The sequence below is a fragment of the Cervus elaphus genome, chromosome 14 (assembly GCF_910594005.1).
Source record: "Cervus elaphus chromosome 14, mCerEla1.1, whole genome shotgun sequence".
In the NCBI taxonomy this organism is placed as follows: Eukaryota; Metazoa; Chordata; class Mammalia; order Artiodactyla; family Cervidae; genus Cervus; species Cervus elaphus.
In genome coordinates this window covers 34669400-34689176 of record NC_057828.1, presented here as the reverse complement: position 1 = coordinate 34689176, position 19777 = coordinate 34669400, and the positions used below count along the sequence as shown (strand labels likewise).

Sequence of the window (19777 nt, the reverse complement as noted above, 5' to 3'; positions counted from 1 at the left end):
ACTCCCTCCTGTGCACAGCACATTTCCAGATGTTCAAGCTGGATTTAGAAAAGGCAGAGGAACCAGAGATCAAACAGCCAACATCCGTTGGATCATAGAAAAAGCAAGAGAGTTCCAGAAAAACATCTACTTCTGCTTTATTAACTATGCCAAAGTCTTTGACTATGTGGATCACAGCAAACTGTGGAAAATTCTTCAAGAGATGGGAATACCAGACCATCTGACCTACCTCCTGAGAAATCTGTATGCAGATCAAGAAGCAACAGTTAGAACTGGAGATGGAACAACAGACTGGCTCCAAATAGGAAAAGGAGTACATCAAGGCTGTATATTGTCACCCTGCTTATTTAACTTATATGCAGAGTACATCATGTGAAAGCCCAGGCTGGATGAAACACAAGCTGGAATCAAGATTGCTCAGAGAATTATCAATAATCTCAGATATGTAGATGACACCACCCTTATGGCAGTAAAAATGAAAAAGAACTAAAGAGCCTCTTGATGAAAGTGAAAGAGGAGAGTGAAAAAGTTGGCTTAAAACTCAACATTCAGAAAACTAAGATCATGGCATCTGGTCCCATCACTTCATGGCAAATAGATGGGGAAACAGTAGAAGCAGTGAGAGACTTTATTTTTCTGGGCTCCAAAATCACTGCAGATGGTGACTGCAGCCATGAAATTAAAAGACATTTGCTCCTTGGAAGGAAAGGTATGACCAACCTAGACAGCATATTAAAAAGTAAAGACATTACTTTGCCAGCAAAGGTCCGTCTAGTCAAAGCTATGGTTTTTCCAGCGGTCATGTATGGATGTGAGAGTTAGACTATAAAGAAAGCTGAGTGCCAAAGAATTGATGTTTTTGAACTGTGGTGTTGGAGAAGACTCTTGAGAGTCCCTTGGACTACAAGGAGATCCAACCAGTCCATCCTAAAGGAAGTCAGTCCTAAATATTCATTGGAAGGACTGATGCTGAAGCTGAAACTCCAATACTTTGGTCACCTGATGCAAAGAACTGACTCATTTGAAAAGACCTTGATGCTGGGAAAGCTTGAAGGCGGGAGGAGAAGGGGATGACAGAGGATGAGGTGGTTGGATGGCATCACCGACTCAATGAGTTTGGGTAAACTCTGGGAGTTGGTGATGGACAGGGAGACCCGGCGTGCTGCAGTCCATAGGGTCAAAAAGAGTCGGACACAAATGAGCGACTGAACTAAGCTGTACACAGCACTCTGCCTAATCCAGGTGAGGCACTCAACAACTGTGTAGAATGAATAAAAAAAAAATTAACCCAGGCCAGAAACCCAAATACTTGTTGTGAGTAAGCACAGGCCCAGTACTAAAAATAGCCAGAGGGAATAAAGTGATCTCTCTAAGAGAGTCATGAGTTCAAGTCCCCCGAGTGCTGTTTGCTTGTGCACAGGAAGAGGTTATTTACAAGAGGAGCCACAAGAACCTGAGAGAATGAGTGTGGATGCCAGAACCTTCTTCCTAATGCGATCAAGACCAGTAACTACATATTGAGAGCTCTAAATTTGTCCAGGACGCCACGTTTCACTAAAGCCTCAGAGTGTGTCCAATCATCTCAAGAGAAGAATGTCATGAAATTCTCAGTCCTGAGGTCACGTTAATTCACATTCATCATATGTGAATGGAATGCAGGTGCTGACCAGGCAGCATCTTGAGGGAAACTACCAGCCAGAACTGAATAAAGGTTAGGGAATAATAACAGCTACTGTGATTTAAGCACTTGTCATGCTCTGGGCAGAGAGCTAAGTGCTTTAACATCCAGGGTCGATGCCTCCTCTGTTCCAGGTGCTCAGGAAAAGATACAGGCTCTGATGCCTCATTTCTTACACATTTTCTCATCTAATCCTCACAATGATCCTATTGCTAACCCTATCTTATAGTTGAGGAGATTGAATTATGGAATTTGCCCAATATCATGCATCTGTAAGTGGTAAAGAGGATTCAAACTCAGTGAGTCTGATTCTGGAAACCACGTCCTTACCCCACACTCTAGGACTTGGTAGGATTCTGCATGCAAAGGCATCTCTCGAGTTCTCCGGACTGTGTGGCCACCTGAGGGGATGCATGCAGGGGAATGACACTGTTTGGGAGAACCGTCCCTGAAAGGACAGAGTAGCCTGGAGACCCAGGGAAGTCTGCTCCCCATCACTTTGGATTACAGCCTGTGTTGCATCCCAGTGTTGTGTTTCCAAGGCCTCATGGCCTCAAGACAGGCATCAGGAAGCAATTCCAGTTTCTGGCCCAGACCTCAAGTCTTTTAAACCTTTCTATCTAACTACACTTCCACTGGCTTTCATTTCTGCAACCCTTCTTACAGAAATACTCTATTAAAAGTAAGTAAGTGAGAGGGGAGCTGATTGAGCTGACTGAGAATTTACTTAATTTCTACATCCAATTCCTATGACTAATGTGCTGGGGAAAGGGCAAAGTCTGTCTAGGTATGATTGTGTTTTGCATAAACTTTTATGCATGAAGTGGCTCTATTTGCAACTAGATCAGATCCAAATTTCAGAATCATTCTAATCTAATGACTGACTGCAGTAAAGTTCTGTTTTAAAATGAGAGAGAGAGAGCAAAGTCACGTCAGCTTTGGCCTGCATCATAAGTGCCCTGGAGTGGACATTCCTGCTTTGAAGCTTTCTTCTCTTCTCTGTCGAAGCTGCTGAAGTCACTGCAGACGTGGACCACCCAGGAACTCTGGGAGCTCAAGGAGTGCCTGGTTCAAAAGGTGAGCAGAATGAGCATTGCCTCCTTCGCGCAGTCTGCCTCTGACCCTGAACCAAAGTCTTGTGTTTGCATCCCTGATTGGGACACCAGTGTGGTGCCCAGGCCTGCTACCCTCCTTGTGGTATTAACCCAGGCAGGCTGGTTGCCTGTTCTAGTCATGCTGCCGTGAACAGAAGTCCTTTTTGGAAAGCTCCTTCAAAGTCATTGCCCTGCCTTTCTCCTCTGGCCCAGCTGTTTCCAAATGCAATGTACAGGAGACTCACAGAGGAACTTGCTGAACTGCAGGCTCTGATTCAGTAGGGCGGGGATGGATCTTGAGAGTCTGCATTTCTAACAAGCTCCCAGGGTTGGTTTTGGGAACAATTAAAGGTTAATCAGTGTCAAGAATGCTGACCAAAGCAGATGAGACAGCCACTGGCCACTACTATTTTTGTCTTCCCAGAGCATGTGCTTTGCCTGCTTCTTAAAATTTTTTTCCTGGTAACAAATCTTTCCCTCCTAGCCACAGTCATGGACGTGCAGCCTCAGTCTAGGACAAAGAGAGTCCTGCTTGGGATTGATATGAGAACAATGGTGGGAACGGGGAAGTGAGGATTAGTGGGGAGCAGGCCGTCCTTTCCTAGAGGTTACTAAACTGGGATGACGTAGTCTTGGGGTAGCCATCCTGCTTGGCACACGCAAGAAGTCAACTGCAATGATGGAAAATGAGGTGAACTTACAGAGAGAACTGGAAGAGGCAGAGATTTGACGATACCATTAAAACCCCTAAATCCAGTCAGACCTGATGCTGATTTGCTCCAGCCTTTCCAGTTATGGGAACCAATAAATTTGCTTTTTTCACTTAAATTGAGTTAATCCCTATCACTTCCTATCACTTGGGTAAAGCAATTGGGGTCAAAAATAAAGTATATTGTGAAAATGGTTTCGTGGAGTGATTTCAAAAACAGTTCCTAAAGGCCAGTTCCTGAAATGTCTGAGCAATGGTGACTTCTCTGGAGTAATTGCTTAGCCTCCCTTGGCCACTAGAAGAAGGATAACCCTCATTTAGAACTTTTTTTTTTAATATATAATCTCATTTATTTATTCATTTGTTTTTGGCTGGATCTTCATTGTTGTGAAGGCTTTTCTCTAGTTGCAGCGAGTAGGGGCTACTCTCTTGCTGTGGTATGCAGACTTCTCATTGCAGTGGCTTCTCTTGTCGTGGAGCATAAGCTCTAGGCCATGCAGGCTTAAGTAACTGCAGCATATGGGCACAGTTGAGTTGTGGCTCCAAGATTCTAGACCACAGGCTCAATAGTTGTCACACACAGGCTTAGTGGCACCACAGCTCGTGGGATCTTCCTGGATCAGGGATCAAACCCATGTCTCCTGCGTTGGCAGGTGGATTCTTCACCACTGAGCCACCAGGGAAGCCCTGGAATGTTATCAAATGATCTTATAACTAATTTCATTGCAACATCTCTTGTGAATCCCGAATTCTCTGGAATGAAGTGAAGTTAAACCATTACTTAAACCATCTCTGTACCCTGGATAGCAGAGACCAGGGAAGAGGATACTGCCAACAGAGCCTTGAAAATGTGATCAAGCCTGGCTTTCCTAAGGGCCTGATCTCCAAGGACAGATAATACTATAAAAGAAACCTGAAATCCTTTCCCAGGGAATGTTTGATTCATACCTTTCATGATGGTATTAAAACATTTTGTAGAAGCTCCACATGGGCAGTTGTTTCTTCCTGGATTTTTAGTTATATAGGAAAGCTTAGTTAACAGAAGATCTTGATTCAGAACCAGATTCATAAGTGGCTTCATTTCCAGTTATAGCCCTTGATGTCATGTGTCAAAGAGTCATCATCCCAGCCCCTTAGGGACTTACTGAGACCTTGGTATCAGAGCTAACTTGCAGATCTATGAAAAGCAAAGAGCGTGCATGCAACTTAGATTGAGACTTATGTATGTGAATTGTTGGAAGATTAGCAAGTCTGTGGTCAGTAGAGAGGGAAGAGGAGGTTCCTGCTTTTCTCTGTGACTTCCCTATTTCAGGTAAAGGCGGTGCCACCCTTCTGAGCATCCATGGTCAAAACCTCAGCGTCTCTTGACTGCTTTTCCCCCTTTTCATTTTCTTCTTCATCGCCTGCATGAGACTGACCCTATCTCAATGTCTGCTACTCTACTTTCCCTTTTCTCCCTCATTATTTCAGCCTGAATCATTGTGTCAATGGCCTTGAAGATGTTCTTCTCAAATCTATCTTTCACACTCCTACCTGATCTAGTCAAAAAGTTCGAGGACTTAACATTATTGCCTCACCCCTGTGGCAAATTGTATTTTCCAAAGAGTCTATAACAATAGCTCCCATTTCACGTGTTCTTACAATGTGATCTTGATGCTCCTGCCTTTAAGAGGTGGAGTCTGTTTCCTTCTCTTGAACTCGGAGAGGCTTGAGACTCACAGCAGTGATAGGATGTGACTCCCAAGGCTGGGACCAGAAAAGTGTTATAGTCTTTGCTTGGTTCTATCAGAAAACTTGCCTTCAGACCCTTGATTGCCATACAATAAAGGCCACTGCCTCCCAGGTAGCACCAGTGGTAAAGAACCCCCCTGCCAATGGAGGAGACATGAGACACAGATTTGATCCCTGGGTTGAGAGCATTTCCTGAAGGAGGAAATGGCAACCCACTCCAGTATTCTTGCATGGAGAATCCCTTGGACAGAGGAGCCTGGCGGGTTGCAAAGAGTTGGACACGACTGAAGTGATATAGCGTGGCCATACTGTGAGGAAGCCCAAGCCACATGGAGCTGCCATGTGTAAGTGCTCATAATGTGAGGGCTCGCTGGGCAGGGAACGTGAGTGAAGATACCTACACAGGATTTCATCTCCCAGCCTTGAGTTCTCCCAGCTGAGGCCATAGCATCATGGAGCTATGCTCTTTTTGAATTCCTGACCTACAGAATCTGTGAGCACAGTGAAATGGTTATTTCAAACAGCAAGATTGGGGTCAGGGGCAGGGGGTGAGGGGTGGAGGGTAATTTGTTATACAGCCAATAGATAACCAATATTTTATTTTAAAATTCTTTCATCTTCACACAAAACCTGTATCAGTCATCTGGCTCCAGCTTTCAAGAATCTACTTACAAGAGAGGTGAGATTTCAGGAACTGTCAGAGAGGAAAAGAGGAGGAGGAATCTGGGAATCCCTATGCATTTTTTTCAGTACCTAGACATCACAGTCCTTATCATATCCAAATCTTCACCATCATGGTCATGAGGTAGGTATGAATTATGTTCCTTAAGAGATGCAGATGTTGAAGCTCAGAGTGGAAACATAAATTTCTCTGATCTCCTGGATATCAGTGGCAAAACAGGAATTCAAACCCAGGACCCGATGGCACGAAAGCCGGGACAGTCTTCACATGCTTCCCAGAGACCTGAACCTAAAAAGAGAAGACACAGATGAGCACTTGGCACAACTTTGAGCTCCTACCTTTCTCAGGACATTACTGAAATAACTTCCCTCTTTGGAGTAAAGAAAAACAAAGCAGTCTGGTTTAGCCAGAGAAAGCCCCCCAGCAACAATGTCGAACAAGCCAGGAGTAATTTGTTTCTATTCTTCTCCATGTGACTGCCGGAGGTTATCCTGGTTTTTATTAGCCAAACTTCCCCTTTTCAAAAGATAATTCTTTGAAATCTTCTGGGAAATTAACATGGCTCAATCTGGCTCTGGGCTGGCCACCACATGCTCTCAGAATTAAGAGAACCTGGGTGTTTAACCCCTTGTAGTCACATACGTACGCACACAAAATTGAATGCGCCTCTATACTATGTTAACAGGCTCTAAAGAGACAGTTTACACTGAACCAGCTGTTATGTTCAGCTTTATCCTAGAAAAAAAATTGATCTATATTTTTTCCAATTAAAGAGTTCTATACCATGTACCAATTTAGTTGTAATTCAGACTCACTAGAAATTTTTTATTTAAAAAAATCTCATGAACCAATTAATATACAAGTTAGATCATTTAAATATGAAATTTTTCAAATATTCTTTAAGCAAAATTCATTACCAGCAAGTAATATAAAATAACTATAGCAGAAAATTTTAATTCCAATTCCCCATATCCTAGCTATTTACATTAAAAAGTTTATAATTTTTCTTTATTTTTATTTGCTAACTGGGAATTTTTGAGATTTCTTTTTTACAGTGTCATAAGAAATATAAAAAAGTGACACCATGTAGGCAACTAATGGCTTATTCTTTCAACATTTCCATATCTATGTTTCTGGCCATTAAGAAATTGTTTTTCTCTGGAAAGTTTGGTAGAGCAGAGGAAGGTGGAGAAGAAGCTTGTCCTCCATACTTCTCTTTCCTCTATGACCACCCCTACAGGGAAAGCTTAAAGGCCTTTGCAGCTGACATCTCCTTTTCCAGGCAAAGTTCCCCAAGAGATAGTGCAGAAAACCCTTCGGGAGCTGAGAGTAGGAGTCTTCTGCTATCACCCAGGTCCAGCATCTAAGCCATATCCAGAACTATGCAACTGAAAGGATGACATTGACTAGAAGAAGAATACAGAGTAATTCAATCAAGACAGAACCCAGATCAAGTCAGTTCAGTGAGTTCATGCTGTGTCTCACACCCCCTTTGCTGCAAAGGCATAGTAATGTCAGGTAAGAAACAAAACAGAAGCAAAATAATTGGCCTCTCGCTAATGGTCAAAAATCTGCCTGCTAATGCGGGAGATGTTAGAGATGCTGGTTTGATCCTTGGGTTGGGAAAATCCCCTGGAGAAGGAAATGGCAATTCACCCCAGTATTCTAGCCTGAGAAATTCCATGGACAGAGGAGCCTGGCAGACTTACAGTCCATGGGGTCGCAAAGAGTCAGGCATGACTGAGCTTCTGAGCACAACAGAAACAAAAGGTGGTGGGCAGCAGCTGAAACCATGGGCTGCAGGTAGCAATGATCTAGAATTCTCTCCTGAAGACTGAGGGCATTACTAGTGCTCTGTGTGAGGGGGGAACTAGAGTCATTTTCATTGAGAAAAGCAAGAGCTGGGATGAAAAAAATCTGAAAAATTAAGCTGCTGACAAGACAGTGTTTGGGGCTTTGGCTAGGGAAGACAGAAAGACAGAAAAAGGCTTTACAACAAAGAACCTCAATCAAATTTAGTAGCTGTGAACATGATATTCCCAATATCACAATGAAAAGAAAGCCTTGAAATAGTGGGAATGGCTAAGGATTAGCGGCAGGATCACAACAGCTCTGAACAACTGTAAGATCACTATGGGTGTGTGTGTGCATATTCAGTTATCTCTGACTCTTTGCGACCCCATGGACTGTAGCCCACCAGGCTCCTCTGCCCAGGGGATTTCCCAGGCAAGAACACTAGAGTGGGTTGCCATTTCCCCGTCCAGAGAATCTTCCAGACTCAGGGGTAAAACCCTCATCTCCTGTATTGCAGGTAGATTCTTTACCTCTGAGCCACATGGGAAGTCCCAAAATCACTATAGGAAGAGGAAAATATGGGGAGGGATATGGTGGAGAGAGAAAGAAAAAACATAAGCAAAAATTTCCCACTCACAATAAGTACACAAACACAAATCCCAAGCCAAAGGAGAAATCCGATGAGAATGAAATCAGAATATAAATGTGAATTCATTTATTATTAAATCAGAGCTATGAAATAGCCTAGAAAAGACTTTTTAAATTTTAAATATATATGTTTATAATGCAAAAAGACATAAATTAAATAATAATTTTCATTTTAAAAGACCAGGGAAATGTGAAGAGGGAAGAAATTAAAGAATACAGGAATATATGAAAAAGAGTTAACTTTCTAAGGCTCAGGATACAAAAAATATTAATTTAAAAAACTCATTATATAAGATCAACTCTAGACTGGATACTATAGAAAAAATGCTAATTAGAAAGCAATATTTAGTAATTTACCTATAACACACAGAGAAAAAGTATATGTACATATACAATAAAGAAAGAATATTACCATAAAGTAAGTCTCAAAAAATGTGAAGGCACAGAAGTCATATAAAGTATATTATCTGACTGCAATAAAATTAAACTAAATATCAATTACATAAAACTAGAAATCTCTACATATATTTAGGAGTTAAGTAATAAACTGCTACATTATTTGAGTCAAAGAAGAAATCTTAATAGAAATTAGAAAGTATTTTGAAATTATGATGAATATACTGTATGGAAAGCTGCTAAAGTTGTGTTTTAAAAAAAAAGTATAGCCTTAAAAGTATTTATTAGGAAAGGAAAAAAGACTGAAAATCCATGTTCTTAGAATTAATCTTAAGAAGTTAAAAGAAAAAGAGCAGCAGATTAAATCCAAAGAAAGCAAAAAGAAGAAATTAAAAACAGAAAAATAGGAGTCAAAAAAAACCAGAAGTAAATATGTAGAAGAAAAACAACATGGCCAAAGTTGGTTATTTAAAGAGTAATAAAATTAATAAATTCATAATAAGACTAATCAAGGGGGAGAAAAGAGAGAAGGCATAAATAAAAATATTAGGAATGAAAAAGAGGACATAATTATATATCCTCATATATTTAAAAGACAGTAGAATAATATTAGAAGCAACTTTATGACAATAAACCAGAAAATTAGATTAAATGGCAATTTAAAAATCATTTACTAAATGGACACAAAAATAGAGAAAATCTAGCCTTGTGTCTACTAAACTGAATCCCAAATGTAAAACCTTCTCTCTTCTTCAAGGGTAAATTCTTCATAAAATTTAATGAAGAAATAGTTTCGATTGTTTACAACTCTTTCAAGGAATGGGAAAAAAAGAGAATACTTCCCAACTTTTTAAAACTGAGCAAGAAGATAATACAGGCCCAAGTTCTCTCATAAATACATGTGTTTTTTTTTAAGCCAATAAAATCCAATGACATACGTATAATGAGGACAAAATGTCATATTGTATTGGTTTATTCCAAGAATGAAAGGTTAGTTTAACATTCACACATAGGAATAGTCATGGATCAGTGCTTAATTTCCTAACTTGATTAGTGAACTTCAGTTATATAAGAGAATGTCTTTGTTCTTAATAAATACACACTTAAAGTATTTAGGGGTAAAGTTTCACAATATCTCCAATCTAGTCTAGAATGGTTCAGAAAAATAAGTAACATATATATGTATATACACGTATATACACATGAATATATAGAATGATAAAACAAATGAGGTAAAATCCAAACAACTGGGTATGTGTGTGTGTACATATGGGTAGAGTTATGAGTAGCCCTTGTACAAATAAGTTTTTTATGTAAGTTTTAAATCTCACTAAAACTCAAAGTTACAAGTAAAAAAATCAATTTAATTCACCTGTAAACAGAATAAAGGAGGAAAAACATACAATTACTTCAATAAGTATAGAAAATAATTTTATAAAATTCAACATCCATTCCTGATTAAAAAAACAAAACAACCCATGGCAACTTAGAGGGTCTAATACAAGGTATCTACCAAAAAACCTGTAGGAAACATCACAATGGGGAAAAAAAAGTATGGAAGCTTTTTCTCTGATATTAGCAATAAAAGAAGGATGCTATTGTCACAACTTATATTCAATGGAACTTTCAGCAAAAAACAGCCTGCTTTGGAGGAACAAGAAAATTGCCTGCTCACTACAGGCTTCTTATTCCCTGAAAGTAAACAGGATAGAGCTGAACTGAGTTCGTCTTTGCAAATCTGACACCCGATGAGTCAATGCACCTCTCCCAGGTGAATGGGTGAAAGAAGAAAGTCTGCTTGGGGAAAATTCTTCCTCACAGAAATCATGATCAAAGGGCACATTTCCCTCTAACAATGTTCAAGATCCTTTGAAGAAAGTTACAGAATGTTATCAAAAGGCATAAAAGGAAGCCAGAATAGAGAATTAGATCACATTCATGGATGAGAAGCCCACATACCATAAATATGTCAATTATGCACAGATTGTCTACATTTCTCTGTACCTTGTGGGTTTAGATAAAGCCTGACACATTGATTAAAAAGGGCATATGGAAGAACAAAAGGCCAAGAACGGCTACAGTCAACTTTGAAAACAAAGAACAAGGAACAGCAACAAGCCTATCAAATATTTTAAATGTTTATTAACCTACTGTTCTGGACTTGGTATCAGCACAAGGAACAAGAAAAACAAACAGAAAAGGAGCAGAAAAAGGTTGGGAAACAGGTCCAGGCATATTCGTAAACTTGGTATATGATACAAATGGCACTTTGAATCTGTAAGGAAAAAAATAAACTATTTAATAAATGATACTCAGTCAATAGGTTATCTCATTTGGAAAAACAAAATAAAAGCAGATCCTTAATATAAATTTTTTAAAAGAATTACATATGAATTAAATACCCAAGTGAAAAATATATATCAAAACTTTTAGAAGAAAACAGAAGGGAATAGTTTTACGTTTTCAGAGTAGGGAAGGATTTTCAAACTAAGTACAAAAAACAAGTCATAAAGAAAAAGATTGGTAAATTTGACTATATTGTTATTAATAACTTTTATAAAAAAAAAAAAATCACAAGCAAAACCAGAAGGCAAATTGCAGACTATGAAGACGAGGGAAGATGTTTGTGATCTGTACAAGTGGAAAGGGATGAAAATCTAGAATATTTGAAGAACGCTTACAAGTCAGCAAGAAAAACAATCTAGTTGAAAAAATGGACAAGAGATGAGGATGCACCTTTCACAAGAGGACACCCAGTGGCTAATGCGCATACAAAAAGATGCTTAACCAAGCCAGTAATCAGGAAATTGCCAATTAAGTCACCACTGAAATGCCATTTCCCACCAAGCAGATTGACAAACAGAGGAAAGCTAACAATATTAAGTGCTGGTGAAGAGGTAGAGAAAAGAAATGGGGCCTTTCATAAGCTTGCAGGGGGAGTGAACATTGGTATAAGCCCTTTGAAGAACAGGGCTAGTGTGTTAAGAGACACACATCTGATACAGGAATTCCACTCCTAGAGATGCGCAGAGATGTACTGCTTATAACAGGAGAGAAATGGAGACAACTTAAACCCACTGATGAAATGATGGATAAACAAACTGTGATTCAACAGAATACTACACAGTAGTTAAAATGAATAGACTAGAGCTGTATACATTAACACAGAGTACCCTCAAAGATACCATGTCAAATTTTTTAAAAAAGAAAACTTTACTGCCTGATGATATGTAAGTATGATAACATGCAGATACAGCCTTAAACATGAAAACCAGTATTATATATTATTATGCATAGAAATAACATTAAAATATTTGTGGAAGTGATAAGCAAATTCAGAATAAGCCATTATCTCTGAGCCAGTGGAAATGGAATGTGAAAGAATGCATAGAGGGCTTCCCCTGTTTTTACTTTTTCTTAAGAAAAAAAAAATCTCAAACAAACAAATCAGAGTTGAAATCAAAGTGCTCAGATCAAATCTGCTTATTCTCACAAAGAAACAGAAATTCCACATGTTATATATTCATTGCTTTTCAAAACAAATTTTAGCAATAGCATTTTTTAAAGGAACAATCTAGAATGGTCACCTGTGAGAACAGCGAAAACAAGATGCAGTGACAACTCCACATGCTGACGGAGCTGTGGGGAAACTGAGGCACGCACACACTGCGGGCAGTAGCTCTTACTGCTCTCCACCCTTCACATCCTCGCTGCATTATGAGACGTGCTTGGGTCTCACTGCGATTGGGATGGGTAAATTCCGGCATCAACTCATATGTAGTGGCCATGTTCCTTTTCTCCTTTGCAAAATGTCTTTAGTCCATTTTCTTGTTAGGTGATCTTATCATCTGTCTCTTCTTGATTTGTAGGACTTCAGTTTGCTGTTTTTAATAAACACTGGATGGCTCCTTCTCATCTCTTACCCTGTGTGGCCTCTTCTTACTCTCATGCATGTATTTAAAAAGAGGGGCTGTTCCCACCAGCTTTTACAAGCACAGAATATCTCTGGAAGGATGCACAAGAATGTGGTACCTGGGACTACTTCTGAAGAGGAAAAGTAAAGGACCGGGGGAAAGAATGTTTGGGAAGTGAGTTTATGTGGCCACTCTCTCAGAGGTGTCCAATTCTTTGCGACCCTATGTACGGTAGCCCACCAGGCTCCTCGGTCCATGGAATTTACCAGGCAAGAATACTGAAGTCGGTGGCCATTTCCTCCTCCAGAGGATCTTCCCGACCCAGGGATCGAACCTGTGTCTTCTGAGGTCCCTGCACTGGCACTTGGATTATTTACCACTGAGCCACGTGGGAAGCCCCATGGGGGACGTGTACCCTTCTCCATTATTCTCTTGCACTCTCTTTTTTTGGAAAATCACTATTAGGTCCATGTATTTCAGATTTTAACACAAAACCTATTATAACTAAGCTAATGAAAGCTTTTCCTCTGTTCGTTTCCCAAAGGAGATGCCAGCCCAAGTCAGACTTTCCCCGTGTGACCCACACCCGCTGGCCCTAAGTACAGGAGCTGTCCACTCTGCCTTCTAACCGGGAGGCAGGAGAGCAGAGCAAGGCTGAGAGCAACCTGGTGGCCAGACTACCAGGCTGTCCCCCATCTCCCCCCTGCCACTTGTACAACTGAGCAGAGTTTCTTATCCTCTCTATATCTCTGCTGAGGAGCAGCGACTCCTACAGTGACCGGCAGCCTTGAAGTCAGCAGGCCCCGTTGCTCCCACCTCAAGTGGCAGAGATGATGGGATCTTACATCCAAAGTGAGGTGCAAAAGGCCTGTGGCTTCTGTTTGGACACACCTTCTCTTACTCACTTGCTCTAAAGGAAGTCAGTCCTCATGTTATATCCCACATTGGGAGCTGCCCTGTGGGAAAGGCTCTCAGAGAAGGAATTAAAGCTTCCAGCCACCAGCCAGTGAGAAGCAGAATCCTGCCAGCAAATCCTACTCACAGCCAGTGAATGAGCTTGGAAACTGGTCCTCCCCCAGGGCAAGACGATGCAGCCTGGGGAGACCGGAGCCAGAGAAACCCAGCTAAGTCATGCTCAGATTCCTGCCCCACAGAGACTGTGAAATAATAAACATTTATTATTTTAGAGAGAAGCAGAGAGACTAGGCAACATTTCTTCTGAAAAATGTATCGATCACCTGCAAGAGGCCAGACAGAACAAGAGATTGTGTAGAATCCCTTCCCATGCTGGGAGTGTAAGCAGATCTCCAAATAATACAGTAAATCCTTGATTTTAAACAAAATATTTCAGGAAATGGGTGATTTGCTGGATTTAATTTCCTGGTTAATTGGAAGAACCTTTTTTTATAGAATCATGGGGCTTAAACGTATCTCATAGGCCATGTATTCAGATGAAGCAGCTGAAACCTAGAATTAGCAGTTTCTGAAAGTTCTGAAGCTTTTCTATGGCAAACCCTAGCACAGTGCCTGTCACACCAAGGACACTTAATAAATAATTGTTGAAAGAAAGAAGGAAAAAGAGTAGGTGGCAGGGAGGAAGGATGAAAGAGGTGCTCACCCTCTTCATGGCTTTGACATGCTGAAACTCTTCCCAGTCCTGGCCTCAGGGGCCAGGAGAGCTCAGAGTTGGACATGAGCAAATCTGAATTCAAGCCCCAGACCACACTTAGTTGCGTGACTCTAGGTGGCCCCTTGACCTCACCCCTTATACCTTATATCTCACCTGTTCAGGTGTAAAATTTTAAAAATAGTAACTTCAGGTGCCATAGAGTCGCTGTGAGATCAAATATGATCCATACAGGAATGCACTATCTAACCAGAGAGGGGCAGGCACATTTTGTCATCCTTATCTTTAGAAAGTACTGTCCACTGTGCTGACTTAGAAAGCAGGCTCTAAATTAAAACATCCCCTCTTCCCAACACATGGGAAAGGGTTGCTGTTGGGAAAATCAGCTCTTTGGGGGAGGGAAATCCATTTGGATCCTCATCTCACACCATTCATTGACACAAAAGATGAATTTAAAAGTCAATTGTAAATTACAGTACATGTGTGATACGTAATACCATGCAATTAAAAAGAATAAGGAAAAAAAAAAAAAAAAGAATAAGGTACAGCTCTGTGCACTGGCATGGAAAGATCTCCAAGAGCTAGGGTTGTGTGAAGAAAACCAAGCCATAGAATGCTAAGTATACGTGTGTGTGTGTTTTACCTTATGTAAAAATAAATGCCACAACTTTAAAGAAAGTCGAAAGAATTCACACATCAATTGTTAATGGTAGTTGCCTCTGGGGAAGGTAATGGGACTGGATGTAAATGTGGCATTCTAATTTCTCATGAAAATTATATACATACACACACATACACTAGCTGAATTTTTTAATGGGTATGTATTAATTTTATTTAAAAACAAAGGTATTATTTTAAAACTTAAGTGTAAAGAATAAAACCATTGAAAATAATACATGAGTGCTTGGTCTCTGTATGAAAAGGAAAAATATTTTAAAACAATATAAAAAAATCATGAAAAGTATTTCTAGAATTAACTACATTAATTGCTTCTTTTGTCAAAAAAAAAAAAAAAAAATTTAAAAGGTAAACCGAAACCTGGGCTTCCCAGGTGGCGCTAGTGGTAAAGAACCTACCTGCCAATGCAGGAGAAATAAGAGATGCGAGTTCAATCCCTGGGTCGGGAAGATCCCCTGGAGGCAGGCATGGCAACCCACTCCAGTATCCTTGCCTGGAGAATCTCCTTGTCATGGACAGAGGAGCCTGACGGGCTACAGCCCATAGGGTCACAAAGAGTCAGACACGACTGAAGCTACTTCTTTCCAAGCCAAAACTGGATAATCACTTAGCACCCAATATGACAAAGAATTAATTCTTTCTATTATAAAGTGGTCAGAACTGATTAAATTTTTAAAATAAGATCACTACCTCCCCACTCCCAAAAAAGCCCTGACTCTCCAAGCACTCAGCCCCAGGCTCTTTTGAAACTATCATCCCACGTCCTTGTTTTACAGACAGAAAACCTTAAAGATGGTGAATCTGTTGTGGGCTGGGGGGTGAGGGGGCGGCGGAGCAGGAAGCTACAGGCCCTCTTAGCAGGGAGCCGGCCCTCCTGACAGGAGAGGCTGGGATGGGCCGTTTCCTGCAGCTCAGAAATTTACCACTCACATCCTCCATCCCTGCCCCTGACAAAATCTGAAAACAGCGAATCTTCCCAATCTTGTCAGAACCCAGGTCCCCCCCTCTCCCTATGACTATAGCCCACCAGGATTCTCTGTCCGTGGAATTCTCCTGGCAAGAATACTAGAGTGGGTTGCCATGCCCTCCTCCAGGGTATCTTCCCAACCCAGGGATCGAACCCAAGTCTCAGCTCCTGCGTTGACCGGCGGGTTCTTCACCACCGAGCCACTGGTGGGAACTTGGAGGGAACTGGAAGCCCTGCTCCCAGCCATCTCCTCCCACAGCCCAGCATCCCCAGCAGGGGCTCTAGCCTGGGGAGGGTGCTGGGCGTTGGGGAGGCTCCTCTACCCCCACCGCCCATTCCTGACATTTCCTAGTAAAGGGGAAATTCTGCACCTAATGACTCAGAGCTGGGGTCAAGCCAATGTGGGCCTGCTCCTGCAGATAATTATTCTTAAAAAGAACATTGCTGGGCTTCCCTGGTGGTTCAATGGTTAAGAATCTGCCTTGTGATGCAGGGCACACCGGTTCAATCCCTGATCTGGGAAGATCCCACATGCTGTTCAGGGCAGCTAAGCCTATGAGCTGTAACTACTGGGCCCACGTGCAGCAACTACTGAAGCCAGAGTGTTCTAGACCCTGTGCTCCCCAACAACAGAAGCTCCCACAATGGGAATAACCCGTGCACTGCAACTAGAGAGCAGCCCCTGCTTGCTGCAACTTGAGAAAGCCCCTGCATAGCAACGAAGACCCAGTGCAGCCAAAAATAAATAAACATTAAAAAAAAAAAAAAAAAGAACATTGCTGTTGTTGTTGTTTAGTCCCTCAGTCACATCCGACTCTTTTGTGACCCCATGGACTGCAGCCTGCCAGGCTTCTCAGTTCATAGGATTTTCCAGGCAAGAATATTGGAATAGGTTGCATTTCCTCCTCCAGGGGATATTCCACCCCCCACCCCCACCCCACCAGGGATCGAACTGCATTTCCTGCATTGGCAGGCGGGTTCTTAACCACTGAGCCATCAGGGAAGCCTAAAGAACATGAGATAAACATTTGCAAGGAAAAGATCTTGCCATCCCATCAAAAACTTACTTAACATTCAACAAACATTTACTGAGCACTAACGAAGTGTAGGAAGTGCCGGAGTTAAGCGTGTACAGATTCTGAGTATGCCGTCCTTGCCCTGAACAGGTGATTACTCCTGTGTTGAACATTCAGTGTGGTACAAAGGAAACTCTGCTGCTTACTAGAATAGACTGGAGCACTTCACTTAATCTTTCTGAGGATCTATGTATAAAATTGGCATAGTAGTAAAAATCCTCAGGATCTTGGGAGGATTAAATGAGATGCTGTAGGACAGTGCCCTGCATAACACAGCCCCTATAGACAAAGAAGAATTTAGGCTCCAATTCCCAAGCCCCTCTCCCCTCAGTTTCCTCGTCTCTAAAGTTTTGTTACCTTATTGACTTGACTGACCTACCTTACAGGCTCAAACTGCACGATACATCAACACAAGAGCCCCATACAAATCAATCGCTTTATTGGGATTATCGAGTATCAGTTGGAAACATTAATTCTATTTATTAAGGTGGGTGGAGACAACTGAATGCCAATATACTCTGCAAGATGAATAAAATCCCTTTGCTTAGATCTGGAATGTGCTGCAGAAGGGTAAGTTGGAGACCAAGTTTTCTCTTGCAGTGTTGGGTTGTTTTAGTCCCTCAGTTGTGTCCATCTCTTTGGGACCCCATGAACTGTAGCCTGCCAGGCTCTTCTGTCCATGGAATTCTCCAGGCAAGAACATTGAAGTGGGTAGTCATTCCCTTCTCCAGGAGATCTTCCCAACCTAGGGATCGAACCAGGGTCTCCTGCATTACAGGCAGATTCTTCATTGTCTGAGCTATCAGGGAAGCCTTCTCTTGCAGAAGGACAGTACATTTCGGCCCAAGAGCCAAATCTGTCCCACCTCACCCCTACTCCCCACCCCTGCCTGTTTTTGTAAGTAAAGTTATATTGCATCACAGCCATGCTCATTCATCTACAAATCCTCTTTGGCTGTTTTCATGCCAGAACCACAAAACTGAATCACTGTGACAGAAAATGTATGGCCCATGAAGCCTAAAATATTTACACTTTGGCCCTTCTCAGGAAAAAAAGAAGAGGTTGTCAACCTCTGCTCCATCGAATACCTTCTGTTCCTCTATCGCAAATATCCATAAATCTGAAGCTGAATGGTGGAAATTAAACTTTTTAGCTCTTGAGTCAGTTGAGGTTCACAAGGCCCAGTGGTTGAAATTGAGACTCAAATGAATCTGAAGTTTGGAAATAAGAGGGACTCTCTCCAGGTTACATCCGGCTTGTTACTGTGTAGTCCTGAAGCAAATTGTAGGTTAAAATAAGGCTTTAAAATTATTGTGGGGGTTTTCTTCTGTCTACCATTTCCCCCCAACAAAATCCTACAGCCCAAAGCAACTAGTAATTAAGTGACTATTTTCCAATTGTAAATATAAAAAATTTTTTCATGTTACCTATTGATTTTCTATCATGGATGACATGAATGATTATTGAGCTCTTTCATCACCTCATCTCCCTTCTAAAAAGATACACATTTATCTCCCCCATCCACCCAATATAATTACATCAAAAATTGTACTTAAAATATTTTTATTTAGATCAATAGTTGATAATTCTTACATTACAACTACATAAACATTGTTTACTACAGAGAAAAAAAATTATTGTGGGGGTTTGCAGGTGGAGGAAGCAAGACGGAGTAGAAACAGCAGTAACCTGAATGTTGGCAGCTATGTTCCAGCCCCAATTAGGAGTGTGACTGAAGCCGTTCCTTTATTTGTAAAATAAGGGGCTCATCATCCACCATCCTTGAACTACTCCTGGGAGGGAACTTGCCCACACAGATATGGAAATTTTGGCCGTGTCATCTCTAAGATACTCTTCCAGCTTTAAAGATTAACGTAAAGTGAGACTTGACATTGTGAGACCGTGGCCTTGGGGACGGTTATGTGAGAAGCAGTGAATTTACATGCATGGGATGCTTCCAGTTCTACCGTGTCTTAATGACATTCACCACGGTCATAATTCATGGAGCTTACCTCTTTCCAAATAGACACCATGCTAGTGTAAGTCCAGTCCATCTGTAGAGAGAGACAGTAGCCCCTGGACAGCTTTGGACAGGCCCTCCACCTTGAATTATGTGGCAGCAGTCACATAATTGGCCCTCTGAATTATGCCTTCTAGACGGGCATCAACATGAGTTTACCTACCCAAAACTAGCACCGGCAGACACGGTTAAGGATGGCTTTATCCCTAGAGCAATTAGTCCATGTAGTAAAGGGATCCTAAGGATGCTGCCAACTATCTTGGGATAATTGGGGCCTGACAGCAAATAAATCCTGCAGAATTAGGACTAGTTTTCTTATCCCAAAGCCCCAAAGTGAGGACCACCTTCCAAAAGCTCAGAATCCAAAGCCTGTTCATCCCCTTTGTGGATAGTGCCTGGTCCTGGACTGCATGCCCTATACTCCTCCCCCTAGTAGCCATGCGGGCCAGTGACCCCAGTTTGGCAGCTCGGCCCCACATGGACAGCAGTCAGAGAACACCCAGATGAAAGCTGCAGCCGAGGGCCAGACCTTTCGGGTCAGTAGCTGCTGTGCTCAGTTCTCTCCTTGCCTCCCCAAGTTCAAATGCCAGCCTGATTTCTATCTGGAAGCCTCCCAGCCCAAACATGGAACAAAAGTTCCCTCTGACAAGCCCATTCTGGGTTCCAAAGTATGTTTTTATGTTTGTTGGCACATAGAAGTGTCACCAACAACAATAACAACACTGTTTCCCCTCCACTGGAGCTACTTCATTTCTTCACATTT

At 41.5% G+C, this 19777-nt stretch overlaps 1 long non-coding RNA gene across 2 annotated transcripts in view; it reads right to left on the bottom strand.

The window, feature by feature from the left end:
- Positions 1–5794: 5794 nt before the first annotated feature.
- The window catches only part of LOC122708252, a 40982-nt gene continuing 26999 nt past the window's right edge, over positions 5795–19777 (bottom strand). For both annotated transcript variants that reach the window (XR_006345075.1, XR_006345076.1), the window contains one exon: positions 5795–6182. This is a non-coding gene — a long non-coding RNA (uncharacterized LOC122708252). The remainder of the gene's footprint in view (positions 6183–19777) is intronic.